The sequence below is a fragment of the Sminthopsis crassicaudata genome, chromosome 1, assembly GCF_048593235.1.
Source record: "Sminthopsis crassicaudata isolate SCR6 chromosome 1, ASM4859323v1, whole genome shotgun sequence".
In the NCBI taxonomy this organism is placed as follows: domain Eukaryota; kingdom Metazoa; phylum Chordata; class Mammalia; order Dasyuromorphia; family Dasyuridae; genus Sminthopsis; species Sminthopsis crassicaudata.
Genome location: NC_133617.1, coordinates 148,822,651 through 148,850,556, shown reverse-complemented (window position 1 = coordinate 148,850,556; position 27,906 = coordinate 148,822,651). Strand labels below are relative to the sequence as shown.

The window sequence follows — 27,906 nt, the reverse complement described above, 5'->3', positions numbered from 1 at the left end:
GCATGTACAAATCTTTGATGTATTTGGGTGTTTACAGCAAAGACAGTAAGCAGAAGAGAGACAAAGTAGGTGCTCATCACTGAGGAATGGATGGTTAAATTGTGGTACATGAATACTATAGACTGTAGTTGTGCCATAAAAAAGTGATGAATGTGAATAATTCACAAAAATGTAGAAAGGCTTGAGTGAATTGATGCAGGGTGAAATGAGCCCAAGAGGAGAACAATTTACCTGATGACCACAATAATGCAAAGGAAAATAACTCTAAAAGGCTTCAAGACTGATTACAGGGAAAATTATTACTGGACTAGAATAGAAGAACGAGACATTTTCAGACAGAGAAAGAAGTGAGCATCAATAAAATATTAAAATATACAAAAGAAAAAAAAAGTTCAGAAGGGGACACAAAATAGGGCAAATTTGTTCCTATACTATTCAATTCAACATATGTTAGTTAATAAAATAGCCAGTCAGTTAGGTGGTATAGTAGATAGAGTGCTGAGCCTAGGAAAAGAGTCATCTTCTATCTAGAGTTTAAATCAGGCATCAGGTGATTACTAGCTGTGTGGCTCTAAGCAAGTCATTTAATCCTGTTTACCTCAGTTTCCTCATCTATCAAATAAGTTGGAGAAGGAAATGGCAAACTACTCCTGTATCTTTTCTAACAAAAATCCAAATAGGGCCATGAAGAATTGAACATAATTCAAAAATGACTTAACAACAAAACACATTTCATTCAATTGCAAATTTATGTTGTAGACAACCTCCTTTTAGAAACAGAAGGTCTTAAATTAAATCTTACCTCTGATTCTTAAAAACCAGTGTGTTGTTAGGAAAATCATATAATATTTCTTTGCCTCAATTTCAACATCTGTCAAAAGAGAAGTTATACCAATGGCTTCTGAGTTCTTTTCCAGTTAAGATCCTAGGATCTGTATCATTGCAAGGTGTTTCTCCACTAGCAAAAGAATCCCACACTGATGAAATAACAAATTCAGACCAACTTTTCTTTTTTAAAAATCTAATTAGTTTTACCCTATTTTCAAGATTTTAAAAGATCTTTGTGAATCTTTACTCTTTCATCCAACATTTAAAAAATCTACTCCTTCACCCTCTATTTGTGTCATTTGTAAATATAATAAACATGCTTTTCATTTCTACATGTCACCAGTCAATATGTGGGAACTAGACAAGGGTGAATTTAGAGCTGTACTACATATCTCTACTTCCTTTCAATTGCAAGTGATTCATAACTTAACACTCTTCAGGTGTAGTTGTACAAATAGTTACCAATTCATACTGTAGTGACAGCTCCTCTATCAATTAGAGATTCTTAAACTTTTTTTCTATTAGTGACCCTTTTTATCCTGATAATTTTTTATATTACCCCAGGTATATAGGTATATAAATATAAATAAACATATATATTTATTATATAATAAATCAAACATTTATTGATAATAAATCATTCTTTCAGGACCCACAATTCAGTTACGAAATCTCATATGAGGTTCCAAAATACAAGATAAGAAGCTGAATGCTATTTCATTGACAAAGATAGCATGAGAACTTTTGTCAAATGTCTTCCTGAAATCAGTCCACTATGGCTGTGATCTTTGATTCAAGAGTCTAGCTACCCTGTCACAAGATGAAATGACATTAGTTTGACAGTTGTTTCCCCTCCTTCTGACTCTTTTTCCAGTATTTACTTTGATACATCCTTTTTGGCAAAAGAATACATAAACTTGGAAATTGTGACATGGAATAGAACTGATGGAACAATATCTCACATATACCAGGAATCCCTAGAGGCTCATTGGGTGCTAAAGTTGTAAGAGACTGAGAAGAGGTCATCTTGCCAAATTTCCGCTCTAATATCCCTTCTTTCCTCCAAAGGAGTTATCTAGCCTATGTTGGATTAAAGATATGTAAAGTAATTATTACATCTTTCATAATCCATGATATGACAGAATAAGTACTACTTGTATGTTTACAAACAATCACAGCCTCCCCCGAGTCTCAGAATTTTCATTTATAACATAGCTTCCAGAATTATTTTATTTTCTGTATATGTAATCTCAGTACCTATCACTGTGTCTGGAACATAGTAGGCACTTAATAAATGTTTATTGATTAGTTGATTGAAGAGAATAGGACATTATGGACTATAATATAGAAGTGAGCTGGGCACATTGATTTCTTCACTCATATGCTTCTGTATTAGGTTTCTGTAAGTGTGTACCCGCTTTTTCTCCCACAGACATTGGACATATTGGTGAGAGAAATCTAGGTTTAAAGGATAATTTTCTTGCATTTGTTTTCTGATGAGTATTATGAGTATTTCTGCCTTTACCTTGTTCTTAAGTAAATATTTTATGCTTAATAGTTAATGATGTCATGGTGACTAGTAAATGAGAAGTATACTAGTAAGAGTCCATTTGCAATAGTGTTGAGTCATGGGAATGGAGAAGCAGCTAGATAGCCTGGAATCAGGAAAACCTAAGTTCAAATCTGGCCTCAGAATTTACTAACTGTGCGACTCTGGGCAAGTCATTTAACCCTGTCTGCCTCAGTTTTCTCATCTGTAAAATAGGGATAATATGTACTTTCCAGGGTTGTTTTGATTAAGTGAGATAATATTTGTAAAACACTTAGCAACAGTGCTTGGTACATAGTAAATGCTATATAAATGCTGGCATTATTATTATTTTGAATTATAAAAGTTTGAAATGTACTTCCCTGGGAATCTCAGCTCTGACAGTAGGAGTGTAGTCAGCTGAATGACCCAACTTGGAAGAAACAAAACACCATGACCTGAGTACATATGAGTAGAAATTTATCTCTGTTTCCTATTATTCATTTTTCAACTATGTTCCATTTCCAATATTTAACAATTTTAGTCAAATAGCTCATGGATTGATCAAATTAAGAACAGTTCTAGTAGAAGATCTCAAGGCATAAATAGGTAAATTTTGCTCCAAAAAATGAACTAAATTAGTGATATTATATTCATATAGAATCAGGATCTGCAACTGTAAATTAACTTAATTTTAAAATGTTATGTTATGATCTATGTTTTATTATATTTTTATTTTCTTAAATATTTCCCATTTACATTGTCATCTGGCTTGGACTGAACTTGATAGTGTTGTAAACTGTGTATTTTTTTCTTTTCTTGAAGTTGTTTTGGATGAAATCTATTAGAATTGTCTTTTCAAGAATTTATAAAGCAAAAAAAATTATTAAGACTCTGCTATGTTTAGATGTTATGCTGAGCCCAGAGACACACACAAAAATGAACACTGTACTGGGGGAGATAATACATCCATATATATGAAAAAATACATACAAAAACAATGATTAAGGGAAAGACATTAGCAATTGGGGGTGGGTGAGAATTGGAAAGGGTTTGTTTGTTGTTTGTTTGTTTGTTTTTTGGTAGATGTTGATACTTTAGCTGAATTAAATGCATCCATATGTCTACATTTTGTTCTTCAGTGTGAAGAATTTCCAGTGTGAAAATTCCTTTTTCTAATGTAGCTATCAACAACTAGGTAACCATGTACACTGCCCCAAAGTCAAGTTGAATACCTGAACATTAACAACTTGACTTTGGGGCAGTGTACATGGTTACCTAGTTAGGATGTGTCAGAGATAAGACTTGAATATAGGGCCTCTTGACTTCAAGACTGACCTCCATTCACAACACCCAGCTATCTCTTATTTTGTTTCTTAACATTAATTTTACTTAAAATTTTATTTATTTATTTTATTTTCAACTTATGGAATAAAACAAGCATTTCCATAATATAATATGATAATAATAATAACAATAAAAGGCATACAAAAACTACAAATATATTATGTACAACTTGCTATTTCTTTTAAATATGGAATAAAGTTATTATGTAAATTTATTTAGCCTAGAGATGGCTACCATCAGGCATAAATATGTATATATATTTAACACTCATTTTTAAAATTTTAAATTCCAAATTCCTTTCCTCTCTTTAGAGTCTCCCCTATCCATTGAGAAGAAAAACAGTATGATACTCATTATATGTATGAAGTCATGTAAAACATATTTTTATGTTTTTGCTATCTATTGTTGCTGTTTAGATGTGAGGGAATTACATTTTTTAAAAATTAATTTATTTTAGAGTTAAATACAAAATAAGAAAATAAAATATTTCCATGTAGAAAACAGAACATAAAAAAGGATTCAAAATATAAAACATTATATTTCCATTTCAAAAAGGCTTATATAATAAATATTATTCATTATGTTCAGAACTATCCATCTTTTCTTTGTTTCCTTGTAGGTTTTCTTTTGTTCTCTGCTGTGTACTTTTTACTTTATTCTTTTTCTCCCTCTCCTCTCTCCACTTCCCCCAAGAAGGCTACAATATATATACACATACACACACATACATAGACATATATATTCATAGATATCTATGATCATGCATATAAATACATATAAATTAATATGCATCTAATAAGAACATACTCTTATTTGTCCTCTGTTTCTTTGAAGGTGAATAATACCATCCTTCCTAAGTCTAAGTCTTTCCATATTTTTCTAAATCTACCAATTTATCATTTTTTATACCATTGCAATATTCTAACATTCTATTTTAAATAATCTAAAATAATATTGATTAATATGGCTAACATAGTATAATTTCCCTATTTTTCTCTTTTGATTAAATCTATTTTAACTTTAACTTTGACTGAGATCATGATTATTATCCCAGCTTTTTCTACATAACTTTTCTTTATTTTGGGAATTAAATTGAATAACTATTTATTTAGAACCTATTATATACTTTGGATTACACCATGTGCTGGGAATACAAAGATAAAAACAAAACAAGACCTGTCATAAAGGATCTCATATTCTATAAGAAAAAAAAAGGTCTATGCTTCTATATCTTTGAAAGTAGACCTAAGAAAGGTCACACAGCTGACATTTTTTAATTGGGAAAACATTAAAGAGGATCAATTATATTGGCATCTTATTTGATAAGGAAATTCTTTCTGCCTCTTTTTTTGTTGGTTCAGAAGCAATTTCTCTCAAAGCCACTCATTTAATATAGCATTCAACTTCCTGGGCTCAGCTCTTGGTTCCTCCCAATATGGACAGCAGAAAGCTTAATGACATCCAGACCTCTGTCAAACTCTCCCAACAGGAGAACCATGGACTAGATTGGGAGGTAAAATCCCATTTACTCCACATAATATTAAATAAGAAAGAAAGAATTAAGGAAGAAAAAGTTAAAAGCAAGGAACTAAGTCCTAAAAAAGTGGAAAAGGGGATAGAGAAATTGATAATGAAGAAGTGATTGAACTAGACTTTGATTTCTGATGGGAGATCAAGGTGAAGTCCAGATGGCAAAGTAAAGACAGATATTTGCCTGAGCTCTTCCCTAAGCTCCTCCAAATATCTTTAAATAATGACTCTAAAGAAATTTTAGAGCCTCAGGGCCCAATGGAGTGAAGCAAGTAGTGAGCTCTAGCTGGAGTGAAGCAAGTTGGTGGCTCTAGCTCACCAGGAGTGGGCCTTGGGGCTTCTGAATCAGTGGCAACAGCATCAGTTTCTAGACCTCTCAGCCCAGACACCAAGGACAGCTTGGAAGATCATCAGGAAATGAATGAAAAAATAATACACAAGATGAAATATCTCATTAGAAAAACAACAGACCTGCAAAATTTAAAGATGATTTAAAAATTTTTGGTTTATCTAAAAGCCATGATCAAAAAAAGAATTTAGATATTATCTTTCAAAAGTTGTTGAAGAAAATTGTCTTGATATTCTAAAATCATAGGGTAAAATAGAAATTGAAAACATTCACCAATCACCTTCTGAAACATGTAACTTAGGGAGTTGGGAATTAAAGAAGTAGCAGATAAATTGTAGAGATTACAAGTAAAATGATTGACCAGGTTAATAAAAAGATGGTAGCCAAAGATGCCCTAAATAGTGGTGAGCTTCAGAAAGCCAATAAATACTTTTAGAGACTATCAGACTAAATCTTATTTGGTTATTTTATGTGCCAAGAAAGCCAGTATGTTTATGAAACTACAAAATCCCAGTGTTGCTAGCAGATTGTAACAGAGCAATTAAAACAAACCTCAACTCTTCCTTAGCCTTACAAGCATCAAGAGAAAGACTCCTTGGTTACTGAGAAGAGTTGGCCCATGATCTTGCTAAAGTTTAGAAACTGAACAGTGATGAAAATGCCAATGCTACACAAACAAAATATAACCAAGGGCCTAGGAGACTGATGAACATCAATAATAATATGAAAAAAAAAGTGAGGAGGGAAAAATCAAAGAAAAGACCAAAAGGGTGAAAGAGGCTCAGGAGGAAAATAAACTAGCCTAAAGGGAGAAAGAAGCCCAGAGAACTGAAGGAGTTCAGTTTGGCTCTTTTCCTTTTTTTTTTCTTCTTTCAGGGGCATGGTTGACAATGTTAGAGGCATGTCTGGTATGCGATAGGCCATGCCTAAGATTACAGGACTAATATAATTCAATGAAATTCTTAGTGACCCAGAAGTGCTTGCAATCCTTTAGGATCCAGAAAGATCCAAGTGGTCTTCCAGAATGTTGTGAACAATCCATATGTGTCCCAGTATCAAAGTGACCTAAAGCTTATGAATGTCATCAACAAATTGTCCACAAAATTTAGAGATCAAGCCTTTTTAACAAATAAATTCCTTACTGAAGAAAAAAAGGAATGGAAACAAAGAAATGAAGTGAAAAAAGGAGAAAGGAAAAAAGAAAGAAAGAAAGGAATTAAGGAAGCAAGGAAGAAAGAAAGAAAGAAAGAAAGAGAGAAAGAAAGAAAGAGAGAAAGAAAGAAAGAGAGAAAGAAAGAAAGAGAGAAAGAGAGAAATGAGGGAAGGAGGAGGGGAAGCAGGGAAGGAGGGAAGCAGGGAGATAAGAAGGGACAAAAGGAAGGAAGGAAAGGAAGAATGAAAGAAGGAAGGAAGGAAAGGAAGAAAGAGAGAAGGAAGAAAACATCTAAAAAGCAAGTTAACTGAATTTCTTCTGTGTCCTTTTTTTTTGTTTTCCCTTGTGGAGAGTCAGTTGTGTTATTTGATATTTAAACTTAAGTAACACATAAGCAATATCTGGAATAATTTTTAAAAAATAGAAAAGCAGATGGAAAAAATAATGGGGATTTGGCCTTATCCAAGCTCAAGGTCAGCTCCCTTAATGCACTGCCACAGCCAGGCCTGGACATCTTTGGCTCTGTTTTCCGTGGGGTCGGCACTCTCTGGGCTGAGTTTGGTAATGTTTCACTTTGCTATTTTGAGACATGAAGTCACATTTGGCTTTGATTGGTACAAATTCTAAGAAGCTCTTGCAGTTTTAAACAACCCAACGTCCCACAACTCTCTTCTAGCAAAATATTCTTTTTAAGAAATTGGGTATATGTGTTTAGCTATACCTATAGGGAGACTATAGACTAGATGACAAAGAAATAATTGCTAATACTCATTCTCTGAGCTAAATGTGATACTTATAAGAAGATACTTAAATTTGGGGAAATGCTTATTGGCAGGGAATTCTATCCCCATCCTCCCCTCCATCACTCCATTTCCCCCTTCCCCCACAGTATACTCCTGAGTGGCTGTATTTTTATGGAAAACTATAGAACAAACACTGAGTTTTCAAACAGGTCTTTACAGAAGTGTGCCTTTCTTCCTTCTCCCCCTCATTCTCCTCTACCTTCTTCTTTTCCTCCTCCCTGCTCTCCTTCCATTCTGTTCCTCCTCTCTCTTCTTTATTTCTCCCCCTCCTCTGCTTGTCCTCCCTCCTCCTCCTCTTTCTCACAACTGCTGTGCAAGCTGGAAACAGTCAAAGCTGTGTTTAAGCCATGACCACCATCTAGTCAGATTTTCCATTGTGGAAGTCGGTGATAGTACAGCAATTAAGCAAAGTGACAGAGAAATTGAGTTATTTGAGTCTTCTATCCATAAATCTTTATGGGAAAAGAGAAACTTTTAAACTTGTACCAGGCCTTGCTTTAATTATTTTCTTTCAGGATGCGAAAGGCCAATGGGAGCAACCCTTAGGGACATAGTTTGCTATTTTGGTTTTAACCTTCCATTTCATCAGATCTTCTCCCCTCCCCCAAGCTCCCACATTAGTGATTTTAGCTAGTGACTGTTTTTTTCTGAAAATTGAATGGGCATCTTTGTGCTTTATTCTGACTTTAGAAATGTATGTCAATGGAAAGCTATTACCTGGGATTCCCAGAATTCTAGCATGAGAAGAGAAAGAATAATATTCTGTAAGGATTCTGGCCATTTGTATAAATTAGAATTTTATACCTTAAGAAAAGATTGCTATTCATCCACCTCCAAATATTATTTTTATAGTGGGAAGTTATAAAGAAAAGGATTACAACTCAATGTATAACAGATTTTTATTAATTAGAACTGTTTTAAAATAGAATAAAGGAAGCTTTATAATGGATTAAAAGTGTCAAGAAGACACAGGTTCAAATCCCACCTCTGACATATTCAGTCAGAATGACTCTAGATAAATCATTTAATCTCTCAGTGTACTGGCAACTCTCTGAGATTATAAATTACAGAAAAGCTAGACATACTTTGGTAGAGGGTTGTTCCCTTGTCTGGGAGTTTCCTAAATCACAAGTTCAGGCTTCATCTTATAGAAAAATTAAATGGACTTTTAGGGATATTTCCCCAAGTCAGTGCATTTACTTGGATTATGTCCTATGCTTGTGTAAAAGAGTCTAATGCAAGTGAAGAAGTAGTTTTAGGAACAGATGCTGTATCTAGGATGTACTTCCTTTCCATCTATTACAGTTCTCTTTTGGGGGGGAGAGGAGTTTTACCCCCACCTTATCCCAAAGGTTCCATAAGGATAGGGACAATGTCAATCTCCAACAGCACAGTGCCAGGCACATAGTAGGCACTTAATAAAAGTTTGTTGTATTAAGTTGAATTCCCACTCACCAAGAATAAATGACCATTACTTAGATTGAGTAATTACTTCAGATTGAGATTACTTCAGATGAGCCAAATAATTTCTATCGCCTCCAACCTTCAATTCTATTACTTATGTCTATTCTACTTAATATTCATGTGGACAGAGAGAAAGGCAATAGTTGATAGCTTTGGTAAGGTTCTGTTTTGTGTTCTTGACTAACATGGGGTGAGGGATGAGGGAGAGAAATGTTGAGGAATGGGGAAGAAAGAAAGGTAGAAAAGGAGGCAAAAGCTGAATGGCTATACTCCAACACTGGGAAAGGGGTTTGGAGAGAGAGCTCTTTTATCTTTCTATAGGGAGAAAAAGCTAGGCACACAATGTTAAACAAGGGACTTAATGGAATTTTTATGTAAAAGGTAGACTTATTCAGAGCAAACTAAACAGAGGACATCTCAGCATAATGAAGAGAGAGGGAGATGGAGAGGGAAAGAGTTGGCTTTGAAGTTGCAACTTCAAGTCTTGCTTTGTCTCTTGAACATTTCAGTATTCTAAGTAACTGTCTAGGATTATATGTTGAAGAACAGATGCTAAAATGGATTGATAGAGTTTCTCTCTCTTTTTTCCCCTACCTAAGGGTTTAATCTTTAATAATAAAAAAAAAACCTAAACTCAGGCCATCTTACTCAATGAAGAATTATTCAATAATTGAAATTTCCAATAATCTGGCAGTGTCATTTCAAATGAATCCCAGTAGTACCTCATTATATATGTCTTAGTTCCCAGGGAACAAAAGTGTTAATTCTAATTATGACCTATATTATGCCAGCCACTAGAATATGTAATCTTTATGCTTACATGATGTGCTTTGACATACATATGTATGGGTATGGATGTGGAAGATCATAGAATCATAGATTTAGGAACTCATATACTCCAACCTCAATTTTACATAGGAGGAAACTGAGACCTAGAAAGTGGGGACTGACTTGCCTCAAGATTACAGAAAGTACATAGCAGAATCAGAATTCTGACCTGGGTCCCATGGATCAAAATCGCTGGTCATTGTTTCCACTATGTCATGCTGCCTTCTCAATGACTCATTTTATATTAACTCTATTGAGTTAATATATTGAGTTAATATCCACACTCTGCTGCTGTTTTCAACTTCAGTTGGCCAGTGATTACTCTTTATAGAATCCCTATGGGTTGTTTCTTTATGTTCATGAGTTCAGAGCCTACTATATAAACAGCACAATGTAGTACAAGACTGTCAGAAACCCAGCTGTCTTTCTTCTCTCCAATTAAAGTCAAAATAACATCATCAGCAATTTCTCTACCTCTGTGGCTGAACTCAACTCCCTCCACTCAAGCAGATTCTCTCTCACTCTCTGTTTTTCCCATCTGTAATGCTACTTATCTCTTTCCCGAGGGTGATGAGTTCATGAGTAAGTAATGGAGTGCTGTTATTTTTAAAAAAGCAAATATGACACACGGATGTATAAACAGAAAAAGAGCCTGAGGAAGCCAGGATTTCATCCTGTTACTCTTGCCTTAGAGCTTCTCAGGCCTATCAAGCACTGGGCCCAGTTTGGGATTGCTATAAGGAATATGGAGTCTGTGATGGGGGAGGGTAGTCTGAATGTATTGAGGGTTGGAAAACAGGGTCAAAGGTAAAAGAATTCAGATGTTAACCTACTGAAGAGAAGGCCAATGGGTAAGTGACAGTGACTGTCCTTTCTACTAGAATTCTTTTGGAAACTTCTGTGGATCAAGAGCAATTTATTTTAATTTAACATTAACTTGCAATTCTATTTTTAGAGTATGCAGCTACATCTTCCATTTTTGTACAATGAATGGAGATATTATTGTTACTTCTTCACTCCTTCACATTTCACAAGATCTCAAGAAAGGAGTTGAGGTAACTGCTTTAGATTTTGCTTTTATTCTTATTACTATTTGTTTCATGAGTCATCACATAGCAGTGAGCCCTAGAATACTATAGTTTCTAGAGAATCTAAATGGAGATTCACTCAGAAAACAATGGAGAGGTACATGGTGGGCATGAGAACAGTACAGTGCCCCACCAATCAAGAATGATACAAGAGAAGAGGGGTCAAGCATAGTGTCAGAGGAATGCTACTATGTACTAGGCACTCTGCAAGTACTTTACAATATTACCTCATTTGCTCTTTACAAAAACCCTGGGGATTCTGTTATGACATCCATTTTTCAGCTGAAGAAACTGAGGCAATTAGAAGTTTGTTTGAGGTCATATTTGAACTTAAGTCTTTTGGACTCCAAGTTCAGCACTCTATTCATTGTACCACCTCACTACAGAATCAAATGTAGCATATATGTTTTGTTTGTACTTATATATGGGCATAGGGGCAGCTAGGTGGAAGAGTAGAAGCTAGACTTCAGATACTAGCTGTGGGACAAGTCAACTCTGTTTGCTCCAGTTCCCTCATCTATGAAATGAGCTGGAGAAGGAAATGGAAAATCACTTCAGTATCTTTGACAAGAAAACTCCAAAACAGGTCACAAAAAGTGTAACAACAAAAACTATAACAACAACAGCAAAAATAAGAACAACAGCAATATATGAGCATGTTAGAATCCTCTGATAGAATGTAAACTTCTAGAATGGTAATCTGTCTCACTTTTGTCTTTGTATCCTCAATACCTAGAACAGTAATAATAATATCAATAAATAAGCATTTATCTAGCAGCTACCATGTGCCAGGAACTGGGGATAGAATAAAAGGCAAAAGACATCATCTGCCCTAAGGGATCTTATTATCCAAGAGGAGGAGTCAATATGCAAACAAGTGTCACATAATAAGTGCTTTATAAATTTTTAAAAATCTATTCATTGATTGCTACCATCAGCATAGCACTCAATCCAATAATACTTCTCAGTATTTTACATTTTCTATAATTCCTTCTATTCCTTCCCTGAATACTATTAGTATTCATAGTCTCCCCTGAAAAAAGTTATATATACACTCAGGAAAATGATGTTTCCCAAATGGAATTGATCACTCCTTCCTCTGAAAACATATAACACTCATTTTCATATACCATTTTCACATTCTCTTTTATAGTTACTTGTGTGAATGTCTGTTGTTCTTCACAACACTGTAAATTATCTGAAGGCAGAGACTTTCTTATTTACTTATTTTCCTATTCCCCATAGAACCTAATATAAGGTCTTGAGCAAAGTAGGTTTCAATAAACTGAATTTTTCCTTTTCAGTTCTTCTCAGTGTTATGTTCTGAAAACCAAAAGTTGGCAAACAAGCCCTTTATCCCTGGAGTCTGAAAATTGTTAAGCAACATTTGGTAAACAAATAGAGGAATTATGCAGCTTTTTAGAACATTATTTTTTCTATAATAACCTTATATGAAGACTGAAACCTGAATCTTACACAATTCTATCAGTAGGTTGTGCTTTATTTTTTTTACTTGAATCTCAGTAAAGCTCAAATCAGGATTTATATATTGTATTTTCTGGTATGGATGTAATCCTAGACCACTGGTAAACAGGGCAACCTTGCTTTCCCTTCTCCTCTTACATGTTTTCTTGAATGCTAAGAAGGCTCAGATTTCTGTCACTCTTAGTATCTCTGTTCTAAAGTTGCCAGTGCCAAAGGATGAGGGGATAGCATTAAGAATTGCCAGGGGGAGGTGAAAGCAAAGGAAAGAAATAGGTTAGGTATCTAAAACCACTCAATCATTCTGTTAGACTATGTCATTGCAAATGCTATTAAAGCACCTCTTTTGTAAATGGAATTCATAGTTTTGTACATGTAGCACAACACCAAAGTGTGGTCAATTAAATTGTGGAAGATCAATATTCACAAATATGTGAATTCTTTGGTACAAGTAGGCAAGCACAGACAGATGAGCCATGGAAGTTAGTTTCAATGTGGGAGTCTTAATTTGAAGCTCTATACAGGATGATACAATAACTCATATTTATTATAAAGGTCCCTGCAGAAAGTTTGTTAATTGGTGAAAATTTTTATATCACTTCCTCCCATGGTTATTGTGAAGATCAAATGAGACAATATTTATTAAGCACTTGGCATAATGCCTAGCATATAATAGGCACTGAATAAATAATGCTTGTTCCTTCTGTGGAATCAGGTGCAAGGTATCCTACAAATAGGATTACTTCTATTATGTGCTTTGTGAGCCTATGTACTTGTAAGTGAAGCTAGTGGAAATCCTTGAAAATCACAAAATAATGGCATTTCCAAATCATCTCTGGAGCTGGATGGAAAGGGAGCAAAAATCTAGAGAAGTGAGAACTCAGGACCATTGTATCAGAAAGTAGCTTCTGACATACTATGGCAACCAAAATAACTAATATAATCATAGGCTGTGTTGAGATAGTTTTCAGGATTTGAGAATATGAAAGTTCCACTCTACTATTCTCTGATCAAAACATATCTGGAGTATTATACTCAGTTCTGGGTATTACAGTTTATAAAAGACACTGATAAACTATAGCGTATCTAGAAAAGAGCAAACAAGGAGATGAAGAAATTTGAAATTTTAACATGTGAAGATAGACTTTTGAAACTCACAATGTTTAGCCTGGAAAAAAGTTAATGCAACATTTGCTTTCAATTATCTGAAAGGCTGTTATTTGTTCTGCTTGGACTCAGAGAAAAGAACTAGGAACTATGGTTGGAAGCCACAGAGAGACAGATATAGATTTGATGTAAGGCAGAAATTATAAAGCATAAAATCCATACAAGTACTTTTTGTAGTAACAAAAAACTGGATGCAGATGCCCAATGATTGAGAAATGACTGAACAAATTGTGGCATATGAATATAATAGACTAACACTGTGAAATAAGAAATAATAGTAATAGAAATATTGGAGGACCTCTAGGGACTGATGCAAAGTATAGTAAAATAGAAAATCAATATAAATAGGTAGTGATAAGGAAGTAGAAAAGTAGCTAAGTGAGGAAAGAGAGAATCAAAGAGACAGAGAGACAGAAAAAAATACTGCACAAATTTATTAAGTGGTTATTATGTTCCAGGCACTGTGCTGAGCATTGATTACGACAATGTAAATGGAAACAGCAATAACAAACACAAAAACAAACTCTGTCTGTTTAATAGCCAAGATAATCAAGTACTGTAGCAGTCAAAGTAGAAAGATTTCTGAGGTCTCTTCCAGCTCTAAAGCTATGTTTCTATAAAGTAAACTTTCCTCCCTTCTTTCCAGAGGTGAGGAATTAGGGATGTGGGGTATTATATATACATTCAAACAAAGTTAATGTGCTGGTTGATTTGATTAAATTGACATTTTACCCTCTTTCTTTTATATTTTGGTTCCAAAGAGGCTTACTCAGTAGGGTAAGAGAAGGTATATATTCAGATATGAAAGTCATTTTTTTTTCCTCAGAAGAATTAGCACTAAGCAAAACTGAGTTGGGCTGATTGTTAATAGGTTCCCCCTCACTGAAGATGTTCAAGTAATATCAGATACTAATCATTAGTAAGTTGTAGAAGTAATTCAATTTTTAATGTCCAAAAATGTATATTTTATTCTGCATATTATTTTATCATTTCTGCCATGAGTAGGAGGCATTTTTTTTCACTACTCTGGAATCATGGCTGAACACTTGGTTGATTGGAGTTTTTCAGCTTTTTATGATTGTTTTTTATAATATGGTATTATAATATAGATTATTTTCTGATTCTGCTCACTTTGCTCTGCACATTTCACTTCATATAAATCTTTCCATGGCTTTTTTTAACAGCACAGTAATATTACTGTATATTCATACACTATAATTTTTTCAACCATTCCCCAATTGATACCATAACCATTTTTATTTCCAGTTCAGAGTTGTGGGTAGGGGGTGGTTCTCATTCAGGTGCAGGATTAGATGAATTTAATGATCTCAGAGCTCCCTTTTAACCTTGAGATTCTATGATTTTGAGATTTTGTGATTTTAATTTCCATAATTATTCAGAACTTTAGCATAAGGACACTTACTGCTCTCCAAGGTTTCTCAGTTTGTTCTGGAGTTGGAGGCGCATCACTGGTTTCAGTATTTTCCACCTTTATTAAATACCACTGACATAATGTAATTGTGTTATGAATCTGGGTGCAAACAAGATTTTAATGAACACCATTTGATTCAGTGGTGCTACTGGAACCAGAGAGACAGTGTGGTATAGAAGAAAGCCTTAACACAATATTAGGAAGACTTGTGTTCAAGCCCACTTTTAACACACACTCACCAGCTATGTGTGGCAAGTGATTTCATTTCTTCCATGCCCTAAAGACAATCGTAGACAGTAAATTGAGGAACATTTGCAAATCTGCATTGGCAGTGGGAAATTTTTCATCATTTATGAAGTAATTCTCTCCATCACTGATACCATTATGAAGATCCAATTCATACCTGAGATGAATTCTTTACAAGCTTCATTGTCAATTATATCTTCTTTGTGTTTCAGATATTACAATTGATAACTGTAGCTGTTTTTAAGAATGTCCCATTTTGAACAAATTAAGACAACTCTGAGGTACCACTTCACATCTCTTAGATTAGTTAAGATGACAGGAAAAGATAATGTAAAAGTTGAAAGGGATGAGGGAAAATTAGAACACTAATGCATTGTTGGTAGAGTTGTGGAATGATCCAAAAATTCTGGGGAACAATTTGGAATTATGCCCAAAGGATATATCCTTTGATCCAACAGTGTCACTACTGGGTCTGTATCCCAAAGAGATCATATAACAGGGAAAAGAATCCACTTGTGCAAAAATGTTTGTAGTAGCTCTTTTTGTGATGGCAAGGATTGAGTGGATGCTTATCAGTTGAGAAATGGCTGAATAAGCATGCTAGATGAATGTAATGGGATATTATTGTTCTAGAAGGAATTATGAGCAAGCTGATTTCAGAAAAGCCTGGAAAGACTTCCATGAAATGATGCTGAATAAAATGAGCAGAACCAAGAAAACATTATACACAGTAACAGCAGGATTGTGTCATGATCAACTATGTCAGACTTAGCCCTTTTCATCGAGACAATTCTAATAGACTTGGGATAGAAAATGCCATCCAGATCTAGAGGAAGAACTATAGAGACCAAATGTAGATAGAAATACATCATTTCACCTTTTTGTTTGTTTGCTTTTTCTCATGTTTTTCCCCTTTTGGTATCATTTTTCTTGTACAACATGACAAATATGGAAATATGCTTAAAAGGATTATACATGCTTAACCTATACCAGATTGTTTACTATGTTGGGCAGGGGGCAGCTAAGGGAATGAGGAAAAAAAATTTGAAACAAAAATTCTTACAAAAATGAATATTGAAAACTTTCTTTACATATGTTTAGAAAAATAAAGAAATAAAGAAATAAATAAAATATAATTAAAAAATAAATTAAAAAATTAAAAAAAGAAAACCATCAAGAAAAATAGTCATTAAAAAACTATCCCATTTTGTATCTCTTAATGTATAACAGTGATAATAATGTATAATACACAAAATAATATGTAGTAACTTTAAGATTTGTAAAGTGATTTCCATGTCAACTCACTTTATCCTCACAACAGCCCTGAGAAGTAGGTGCTATCATTTCCCTTATTTATACAGCTGAGGGAACTGAGGCAGAGAAAGGCAAAACAGCTTATATTTGGTCAGACATATAGGAAATGTTTGTGTCTTCTCCACTGTAACTAGAGAGCTCTAAGTAAATGCAAGTCTTGGTCTAGTTTGTGCTCAATCTCCATGTGCCATTAGCATTCATTGTGTTCACTATGTAGTGGGATGTAAAAGAAAGGTAAAAGATTGCCTGCAAGTAGCTCACAGGTTAATAGGGAAACAACATGTATACAATCATGTGCCAACAAACTATAACCAGGATACATTAGAAATAAACAACAAAGGGAAGGCACTAGAATTAAGGAAGAGAAACTGGTTTCACATGTGAAGATGAAGATGAAGGGAGAGGAGTGAAAATAAAGGAAAGAATTCAAGGTATCGTGAAGACATAAGTGAAAATTCCCAGAGTTGGGAGGTCAAGTTTCTTGTCTAAGGAACAGCAAGAGGACCCAGATTTAGTTAATTACAGAAAACATGGAGAGCAATAAAATATAATAATACTGGAAAAATATGTGTGGTTGCAGTATAGGGGACAGTTTGAAGGGTTTTAAATGTTAGAGAAGTTTATATTTGATCCTGGAGGTGTTCAGAAGCCACTGCAGTTTACGGAGCAGAGACAGTAGATAATTTGGTGAATTGAAAAAAACCGGTTTTCCATCCTCATCCTTTATTTCCAGGAATGGCAAACAATGAGTGTTGGAGATGTAAGTGGATTATAACCACAGTAGAAAAAATTAGTAAGAGGGAAGCCAAAACTGCAATCTTGGATAGAGTTATTATTACCTATAGTAATAGCAATGATAGTCTCATTCTCCTTTTCTTAAATTAAATCACTACTGAAGTACCAAGTTTAGTCCCAAGTTATTGAAAGTAATGTGTACAGAAGATGACAACGATGGAAGAGATGCTACATCATGTGAAAGAGGGATTGGAATTATTCTACTTGGCCCCTGAAGACAGAAATAAAAATGAATTGATGGAAATAACGTAAACACATTTTAGTTCAATATGAAAAAAAGAGTTTCCCAATATAGAGAACTATCCAGAAATGGAATAATATGCTGTAGGAGGCAGCAAGTATCCTATGCTTGGAAATCATAGATTTAGGTTTTCTATAATAACAATTGGGGCAGATAAGTGGCACAGGGAGTCAGGGAGATTCACTTTCCTGAATTCCAAGTCTTACCTCAAACACTTACTAGCTGTAACCCCGAGTCAGCCACTTAATCCTTTTTGCCTCAGTTTCCTCATCTCTAAAATTAACTGGAGAAGGAAATGACAAAGCATTTCAGTATCTTTGCCACGAAAATCCCAAATAGGGTCATGAAAAATCAGATGTGACTGAAAAAGACTTTTGTTGTTTTTGTTCAGTCATTTCAGTCATTTCTAAACAATAACAAATAATAACTAACATTTATATAGTGCCTATTCTGTGCTAAGCATTGTATTAAGTGCTTTATTATTATTTTAATCTCACATGACCCTCTGGGAGATGGGTACTATTATTATTTCCATTTTATAGATGGTGATAGTAGTAGTAATAGCAATAGTTAACATTTATGTAGCACTTAGTATGTACCAGGCATTATGAAAAACACTTTACAATTGATCCTCAAAAGAACCCTGAGAGTTAGGAGCTATTATTATCTCTGTTTTACAGATGATAATACTGATAATCATTTACATTTATATAGCACTTTGTGCCAGCACTGTGCTTAGCACTTTACAGTTATTATATGACTTGATCCTCACAACAACCCTGGGTTTTATTATCATTCCTGTTTTACAGATGAAACTGAGTTAAATCAAGGTTAAGTGAATAGTGAATAGGGAAATATCTGAAGCCAGCTTCCTAATCAAATAGATATGTATTTGGAAGGAACCTTAAAGGCTCCTAATCCAGACCCTGAATTTTACAAACAGTGGCTTAGAGTGGTTCTATCACAACAGGGAAATTTTTCTTGCCCTAAGCTTTCTGTCACACTGACCCTTGAAGTTGGACGGGGTCTCACAAGGCATCTGGGGCAATCTGCCCCTTAGCAGAATTCCCTTTTATGGTGTCCCTGACAGATATTATTCAAACTTCTGGCTGAAGATTTCCAGTGCCAGGTTATCCTCTGTCTTTGGTCCATGAGAAAGAATACTAGATTCAAAATCAGAATCTGGGTTTGAATTCAATCTCTGACACATTATCTGTAGAACCCTGGGTGAAAGATACCATCTTTGAACCTCTCTTTCCTTATCTGTAAAATGCAGGCAGTCAGACTATATGACCTCTGAGGTTCCTTCCAAGTTCAAAACCTCAGTCTGCACACTCTGCTTTTGGATAACTCAGAAGGAAGCTTTGTAGCTTGGATTAACAATAACCATGTGAGAGGGGAGAGGGGGAAAATTGTGCCAAAGCCTTTGATACCCTCCCCTGCCATTCGTAGGATATACTTGGTTAACAATTCAATCCAATTCAACAAACATGTATCCAGCACTCACCATAGAGCAGGCACTATGCTGAGCATTGGAAATACAGAAATAAAAACAAAATCTGTCTTGTCCCTCCTAGTCTATCAGGGTAAAGGAGAAAGGAGACACAACCTGTAGACTCAGATCCTTACTTGGGATTTATAATGGCCTATTTAGAAAATTGCAGATTGAACAAAAATTTTGGCAAAAGTTTTGCTTTTTTTTCTGAGATTGTAAACATATGACTTGTCTTTGGGGCATGTGTTTGGCTGGTTGGTTAGCAACCGACAAAGTACAGAACGTGTCCTCTGACCAATTCTTGAAAGATTTCAAGATTCTGTGAGTCTGGATGACCAGTTATCGGGGTTATTTTTAAAAGGATTCATGTTTCAGGTAGGGATTTAACTATATGATGTTAGAAACCACTTTCAGTTTTAAAATTCTATGGTTCTAAACCTAGTGGCAGTCAATAAACATGTTCTTAGTCATTTGATAATTGATTAAAGAACCTGACTGTCCACAAGTGTGTATAGATGAATCTCTTTAAAGGGACCTTGGAAATGCATTAAGACTACAACTACAGAATAACAAAAATAACTCATGTTGCCCCATTCTTCTTTGGTACTCAATATGATGCTGTAAAAAGAGCATTAAATCATGGGACCTAATTTCAAATCTAGATTCTGCTATTATCTATCCCTATGTGTTTGGGCAACTTAATCTCTTTCTGAAGTCTTTGGACTTCAGTTTCATCATTTGTTAAATTGTAATATTGGACTAGTTGACTTTTGAGGATTTTTCTACCTCTACATCCATAATCCTGTGAAGGATGATTGGGACAATAAATAGCTGGAGAAGCTTTAGGAAAATTGAGACTCCCATCTTCCATTTCTCCAATGGCCTTGATAGTCCATTCTCCTTTACCAGGGAGGAAAGTTGGGCTTGTGCCCCCTTAATAATTGCATCATTTTCCTTACATAGTTCATATTATTTATAGAATCTTGAAATTCTGAGAACTAAAAAGTTCAACAATAACTCTCTTTGGTGGGAGAGAGAGAAAACCTCAAGAAGAAGTAATCTAAGGGTAATAAAGGTGAAATTAGTTATGGAGATTTCCCACTGATAATCAACGAAAAATTCATGGATATTGATGGAGCTAAAATGAACACATAAGGACCATACATTGAACAAGGAGTTTGTTCAAAATGGAAACCAGGGCATTAATTAGGAGAATGAATCATGCAGGACCTAATTTACTGCACCCAGTTTTTGTTTACCTACTACCTTTATTAAGTAAAATTTTTATAATAGATTTTTATTTTCAAAATACATACAAAGATAGTTTTCAACATTCAACCTCGCAAATCTTGTATTCCAAATTTTTCTCCCTTCTTTCACCCCCTTCTCCCCTAGACAGCAAGTAATCCAATGTAGGTTAAACATATGGAATTCTTCTAAACATATTTCCATATTTATCATGCTGCACAAAAAAGATCAGACTGAAGGGGAAACAAAATGAGAAAGAAAAAAGCAAGCAAACAATAACAAAAAAGGTTAAAATACATGTTGTGATTCACATCCAATCCCCATGATCCTCTTTCTGGATGCAGATAACTGACTCCATTACAAGTCTTTTGGAATTAGCTTGAATCATCTCATTGTGGAAAAGAACCAAGTCTATCATGGTTGATCATCATTATAGTCTAATGTTCTCTTAATTCTACTCACTTCACTTAACATCAGTTCATGAAAGTCTCTCCAGGCCTTTCTGAAATCACTCTGCTGATGTTTTCTTATAGAACAATAATATTCCATTCCATTCATATATCATAACTTATTCAGTTATTTTCAGTTATTCTCTAATTGATGGCATCCACTCAGTTTTTAGTTTCTTTCCATTAAATAAAAAAGATTAAACTTGTGTATATTTTTCTGGGTATAAATATAGCCAGTTATCCATTCTTAACACTAAAGGAGGCAAAAAATAGCAGATAATACAAAATACCTACCAACTATATATATATATATATATATATATAAAATTTATATATAGTTTTGCAATGGATGTCATGATTTTCCCCCCCAAGAAGTTTTCTCAAGAAGCAGTGTGATGAAGTTACTGGAGTATTGGATGCATGCTCTAAACATATATGAATTTAAATGCTACTTCTAACATTTACTAGTTCTTTTACTCTGGACAAATCAGTTAATCTTTCTAATTCCCAGGTAACTATCAATTAAGTTTTGGGTTGGTGAAATCTGGCTTCACCTTAATGGAATAATAAATCCTTGACCTAAGATTCACTTGAGTTAATATTAAAGACAAGCTTTTATTACTTGATAAATGGAAAATGTACAAAAGGGTATAATAACCTGGAATTAAATGTCCTGAAAATGATTAATTGTTCAATGTAACCTTTAAAAATTTAGTTCATTTCTTTGAGTTTCAGTTCTCCATCTCTAAAATGAGTTAATTGGATTAAATCGAGTTCTTATTTTTGTGTGTGTGTCAGAATAGGTTTTTTTTAAGTCATAATTTAAAAAAATATAAATTTCAGTTGTTGACTTTGGGAAGAAAAGATATATATTTTTTTCTCATCTAAGTTTATGAATCTTTGGTTGAAATCTAGGCTCATTGAGTACCTCCCTCCCTCTCCCCTCTCCCGACTCAAGTTAAGATGATCTTTGCAGATTCTTTCCTCCTCCTCCTCCTCCTCCTCCTCCTCCTCCTCCTCCTCCTCCTCCTCCTCCTCCTCCTCCTCCTCCTCCTCCTCCTCCTCCTCTTCTTCCTCCTCCTCCTCCTCCTCCTCCTCCTCCTCCTCCTCCTCTTCCTCTTCCTCTTCCTCTTCCTCTCTTTTTCTTCTTTCTTCTTTCTTCTTCTTCTTCTTCTTCTTCTTCTTCTTCTTCTTCTTCTTCTTCTTCTTCTTCTTCTTCTTCTTCTTCTTCTTCTTCTTCTTCTTCTTCTTCTTCTTCTTCTTCTTCTTCTTCTTCTTCTTTCTTCTTCTTCTTCTTCTTTCTTCTTCTTCTTTCTTCTTCTTCTTCTTCTTCTTCTTTTCTTCTTCTTTTCTTCTTCTTTTCTTCTTCTTTTCTTCTTCTTCTTCTTTTCTTCTTCTTCTTTTCTTCTTCTTTTCTTCTTCTTCTTTTCTTCTTCTTCTTCTTCTTCTTCTTCTTCTTCTTCTTTTCTTCTTCTTCTTCTTCTTTTCTTCTTCTTCTTCTTCTTCTTCTTCTTCTTCTTCTTCTTCTTCTTTTCTTCTTCTTCTTCTTCTTTTCTTCTTCTTCTTCTTCTTTTCTTCTTCTTCTTTTCTTCTTCTTCTTTTCTTCTTCTTCTTTTCTTCTTCTTTTCTTCTTCATTTTTTTTTTTTTTGCTGGGACAATTGCCCAGGATCACACAGCCAGGAAATGTTTAGTGTCTGATTCCAGATTAGAACTCAGGTCCTCCTGACTTTAGGGCTGACTTCTACTTTTAAAAAGAATCCGGTCAGATAGCTCTGGAGCATATTTGATGGGTCAGATAAGTCAATTCAAGAGATAGCCTTCTTTGTTCCTTTTCCTGAGTCACTCACTCCCCATCATCCAATAGCATGCCCAACCCTTCAAAGTGTGGGATCCGTCTCCCTGATTCACTGTGCCCAAGGAAAGGCTCTCTGGATACAACAAGCTATACGTGGATATTGATGGAGCTAAAATTAACACATAAGGACTATATATATCTTTAGAATGTCAGTCACTAGTGGAGAAGGTGGGATTGTGTGTTTTGACTGAATGTTGTCATCAGTACTCTTACAGATATTCTCAGGATAGTCCTAGGATTTTTTCTTTTGTTTTGTTTTGTTTTTCAAAATTTCCTAGAGAAATACCTAAGCTGACCTATTTGTCATCTCCTTACCTAAAACAAACAGCCCCAAAGTCAAAAAAGGAAAAAAAAAGTTGTATTCCTATGGATCAGATTTTCCTCTGTGGTTGAAGAGCTTTTAAAACAGTCTCCAGTGAGGATGAGTAAAGCAGAAGGTTTCCTGAACTTATTTATAGCTTGAAATAATAGTAGTATTTCATAAAATATGGCCAACACAACACTTTTCATTTGAGTTAACCTGAGTGAGAAAAGAACATCAAGACAGGAGGATATGAAAATAGTGTTGACAGGGGATATTAGTATGTCACCATAGACTTTTACTCAAATTATGGCATGCAGTTTGAAAGTATTCCATAGAATAAAGAATTCCAGATCTTTTTGCTCTCTCAACATCCTTCCTTCTAGAAATGTTGACTGGATCTTTGATTTCATTCATATAAGGAACTTCTAATTAAGAAAAAGAGACTTCTTCCTCTAGTTGAATTGGAATTTTTCTTTGCAAATTATAGAGAGTTGCCAGGAGCCACCAAGAGGTTAAGTGATTTACCTATTTCACACAGTTTAGATGTAGCAGAGATGAGGCTTGAACTTACATCTTCCTGATTCTGAGGGCAATTCTCTATCTACTATAGTATGCTGCATCTTCTTCTAAAAATATGTTTTTTTCCTTTGAACTCTTGCTACAAAATACCCATTTGTTTTTCCTTCCTTCCTCATTGATAATGTCTCCCATTATAAGAATATCATTTACTGGGGTTTGGGATGGCCCCAGGCAATTTAATAGAATAAGCAAAATTGGTTCTTCTAGTTACCCAGACTGCGTTAGTCCCTTCTTCTTTCATTTTAGCACCTCCTCCTCAAGTGTCTGATAGTCTCCTCCAGGACAGCTGCATTTAGTTCTATCCTCTCAGATAGGATCAGAAAAGATAGATTTTATTTATCCTACAAGAAATTACTTATCCTGGTATTCCAGTCTAGTCTCAGTGAGGGACTCACACTGGAAAGAATATGATAAACTGACTAATAATAATTAATAAGTGTGATACCTGACAGGATATTTTTTGGAAACTATTGAAAATCCTTGAAAAAAAGTATCTTCCCACAAAGAATGAGCCCATCCTGGTAAGATTTTTAATGTGCAGAACAATATCTAGTTCCATTTATCCCAATCATACTAAATTTCTTGGATAGGATTAAGTGGAAATAATGAATGTATAATTGATGTTGGGAAGAAAGAAGACAGGGAAGAAGGGCATGTGAACTCATTTATGTGTAAGGTAGACTCTAGCTGGAACTGAGCAAGAAAATGAAAACCTTAATGATCTAAATGGTATTTTGTCACTGCTGCTGATTGAAGCCATGAGATTCAGAAGAAAAGCTAGATTTAGGAATTGAACAACTGGTTAAGAAAAGGATACCTGAGAATGGAATTTGGTTATTTGGTTTTATGGCTTAATATATGAAAATAGCAAGATCCTGGGGATGGCATCTAACAAGTAATGATGAAAATGTATTTATTTATCTGAAGTCTTAAAAATGTCAGAATGTCTTTACTTTGAAGGAGAAAGGAGAAAAAATAGTGGATATAACTACAACACGCTAATATAGATTTTTGGTGGTCAGATGTTTCAGTTGTGTATAATTCTTTGTGATTACATTTTGGGGTTTCCTTGGAAATATACTGAAATGGTTTGCCATTTACTTCTCCAGCTCTTTTTAAGGTGAGGAAACTGAGGAAAACAGGGTCAAATAATTTGCCCAGATTCATATAACTAGTAAGTGCCTGGAGCCAGATTGGAATTCAGGAAGATGAATTACTGACTTGAGGCACTGAATTCTATTCATTGTGTGCTAGTCAGCTATCCTCCTTAATGTGGAAACCATGAAGCAATGGTTCAAAAGAGGTTCATAAAGCAAATGTGCTTTATGGACCCTTAGGGGAAGGATTGAGACCTTTAAAACATTATTATTATCATAATAACATTAAGGTATTATTTGCCTATTAAAACACAACTCCTTTTTCCAATTATATATCTGTGTGATTTGCCAGATTTTATTTTTAACCAAAACAATGTAGCACAATAGATTGAATATAGAAACAGAATAGAAGAACCCAGCTCTCTTTGATTAAGCCAGACATTGAAAAAAAATATGTAAAACAATGTCATTTATTTTACTGTTTTTCCCAATTTGGAAATAGAGTTGTTTTTCATTAAAATGTTATTTATTATGTGCTGAGTCAATTATTTTAAAATTAAATATTATAGGGGCAGCTAGGTGATTCAGAGGATAGCAATGAGCCCTGAAGTCAGGAGTACCTGAGTTCAAATGTGGCCTCAGACATTTAATTTTTCCTAGCTGCGTGGCACTGGGAAAGTCACTTAACCCCAATTGCCCCGGCAAAATAAATAAATAAATACATAAATAAATAAATATAGTAAAAACTTAACAGCTTTTGTTTTTATATGATAAATATTTAATAAATATAATTCACATAAACAAAGGCTCTTTGACACCCTCAATAATTTTTAATAATATAAAGGGTTTTTTAGATCAAAAATTTGAGAGTTGCTGCCAAAAAAGAAATAGTCATAAAGCAGGAAGAAGAATATAAATAAAGAAAACCAGAAATTTACAAGAAGCAAAAATCTAAAATCCAAAGTAATAAAACTTAAGATGTCATATGTATAGATACAAATGCACAAAACAGTGGTTAAGGAGCAAGGAGCAAGGATAAGTAATTCAAAGGGTAATTTGGCTTTATGAATATCAATGAAAATTGTCAGACTAGTAATCATTAAATGTAAAATGGTTCTGTGAAAATACATTTAACTTAAAAAAAAAAGAAAAATAAAGGAGAAGGAAGGAAGAGTGGTATTATATATTAGAAAGGCATATTAATGTGAGAATTCTGGAAACCAGAGGGAAAGAAGAGAGAAAGAGAGTTTTTGAATAAAGATCAGTGTCAAAAACAAATGTACCACCCTGAAGTCACAAGGATCTGGGTTCAAATTTAACCTCAGACACTTAACATTTCCTAGCTATGTGACCCTGGGCAAGTCATTTAACCCCAATTGTCTCAGCAAAAAAAAATGTACTACTGTCATCAGAATTTGTTATAGGACTTACAGATAGAAGAAATTAATAAGGATTTTTTTTGTGAAAAATGATAAAAAAAATCTGGCATGGAAGCAGGATATAATAATTATATGGATATCAATTTTCCAGACATCTGCTGGGGTTCACTCTAAGCCAAAAAAAAAAGCAAAGATTTCATCCCAAGAATAAAGATCAGTAAGGAGAATTTTTAGGGACAGGAGAACAGCTATGGAATTCTCATCAACAGACTGATTGTTGGGATAGAAATTACAAGAATCAGGAGATAGGAGAAGTAACCACTGTGGCTGGTGAAAAATGAAATGACAATTCTGTTTTAGAATTTGTAATATTGAAGAAGAGGAAAATCATGTATAGGGAGACATGTACCCTAGATAGGTGGCATTTCATCAATTAAATTCTATAAGGGAAGTCATCCAGAAGAAACAGAAATTTTCAAGGATAAAATTCTAAAGATACATAAATTAAAAAAACAATTTTGATAAAAAAGAAAAGGGGAAGATATCTGAAATGACTGATGTGAATTCAAATCTTAAAAAAATAAAATATAAGGCGTTGAAGACCATGCTTATGTGTGGAACCCAGAAAATCTGTAAAAAGGTCAGAGGGGATTGCATCATTGGGGTGGGTTGGTTCTTCATCCCCCATAGCTGTGCAAGCACACTAGAGAGACTAAAGGAATGTTTTGTTATTACAATCTTTATTTTACTCTTTGAGCAGAGCTGAAAAGGAAAAGGAAAGACTGACATAACCCAAAGAGTCAGAGATTTCTAGTTGGAGGCCATTTTTACTGATACAGATGTTGTTTGAGAAAGAATGTATGCTTTTCTTTAAACAATAATAACCTTGCTATTCTTAGAAAATATATATTCTGTATAGAGATGAAATAAATCAAAAATGAGAGGTAAGAGGTAAGAGGTCAAGAAATTGCCTCTCAGGCTCCTTGTATCAATATAGGACTCTCATGTGACACAATCTGCTAGTCAGAATTAGATCCCAGCAGTCATTAGCAGGTGGCTCCTGTGACAGGAAGGAAGAGCAACCAATGGAGGATGAATTCCAATGTATGGCATTGTCAAATCAGAATCATGAGTAGTATAGTCCAGAAACAGATAGCCAAGATAAAAAAAAAACAAACCTAAGGACTACCTTAGTTGTTGTTTAAAATTTTGGGGAAAAGAGGAGGGATGGAGCCTCTGTCCTAGTAATCTGGGATGACAATAAAAGATAATGAGAAGGAGGTAAAAGAACTTTATTCTTATGTTTTTTTCCTTGGGTTATAAAGGACAAACAAAAATATCTAATGGGCAATTGTGACTGTGGGGAAAGATTATAGGAGAAAGAAGAAGAGAAGAATGAAAAACTTAACTCATATAAGGAGAAGAAAATTCCACAGATGACTTGCAAGGATTTGAACTACTTAAGTAGGTTAGAGGTTGAATTTGGGAAGGAGAGATTTGGGATTAAATACAGAAAGTTTGAAGAATAGTTACCAGGGCCAGATATTGGTTTAGATTCAATTTAAGAGTTGAAGAGAAGTCCCATCAATGTCAATTGAGGAGAATATAAAAGAACTAAGTAGGATTAAGGATGATCAAAGAAGATTACAATAATCACAAATAGAGACTAAGAAGAAAACTCATTTGTATAAGTGAAAAAGAGACAGAAATTGGAGATGTCATACAGATCACCATATACTAAAAGTGAATGATCTCTTTAACTAGAAATGGAGATGAAATATATGAGCTGCAACCAAGAAGATTCAATCTCCCTCAAGGAGGCTCATTGTAGCCATTTTTAGAGAAACTGGAAATCAGCAACATGGTGAGTAGACAGATTTCCTCACCTCTTTCCCCCCCTCCTT

The 27,906-nt window shown here is 34.5% G+C and overlaps 1 long non-coding RNA gene across 1 annotated transcript in view; it reads left to right on the top strand.

Annotated features, from left to right (window-relative positions):
- Positions 1 to 27,906, top strand: part of LOC141543803 (uncharacterized) — a 123,808-nt gene that overhangs the window by 84,849 nt on the left and 11,053 nt on the right. The window contains exons 2-3 of the long non-coding RNA XR_012482517.1: positions 10,786 to 10,885; positions 27,767 to 27,866. This is a non-coding gene — a long non-coding RNA (uncharacterized LOC141543803). The remainder of the gene's footprint in view (positions 1 to 10,785; positions 10,886 to 27,766; positions 27,867 to 27,906) is intronic.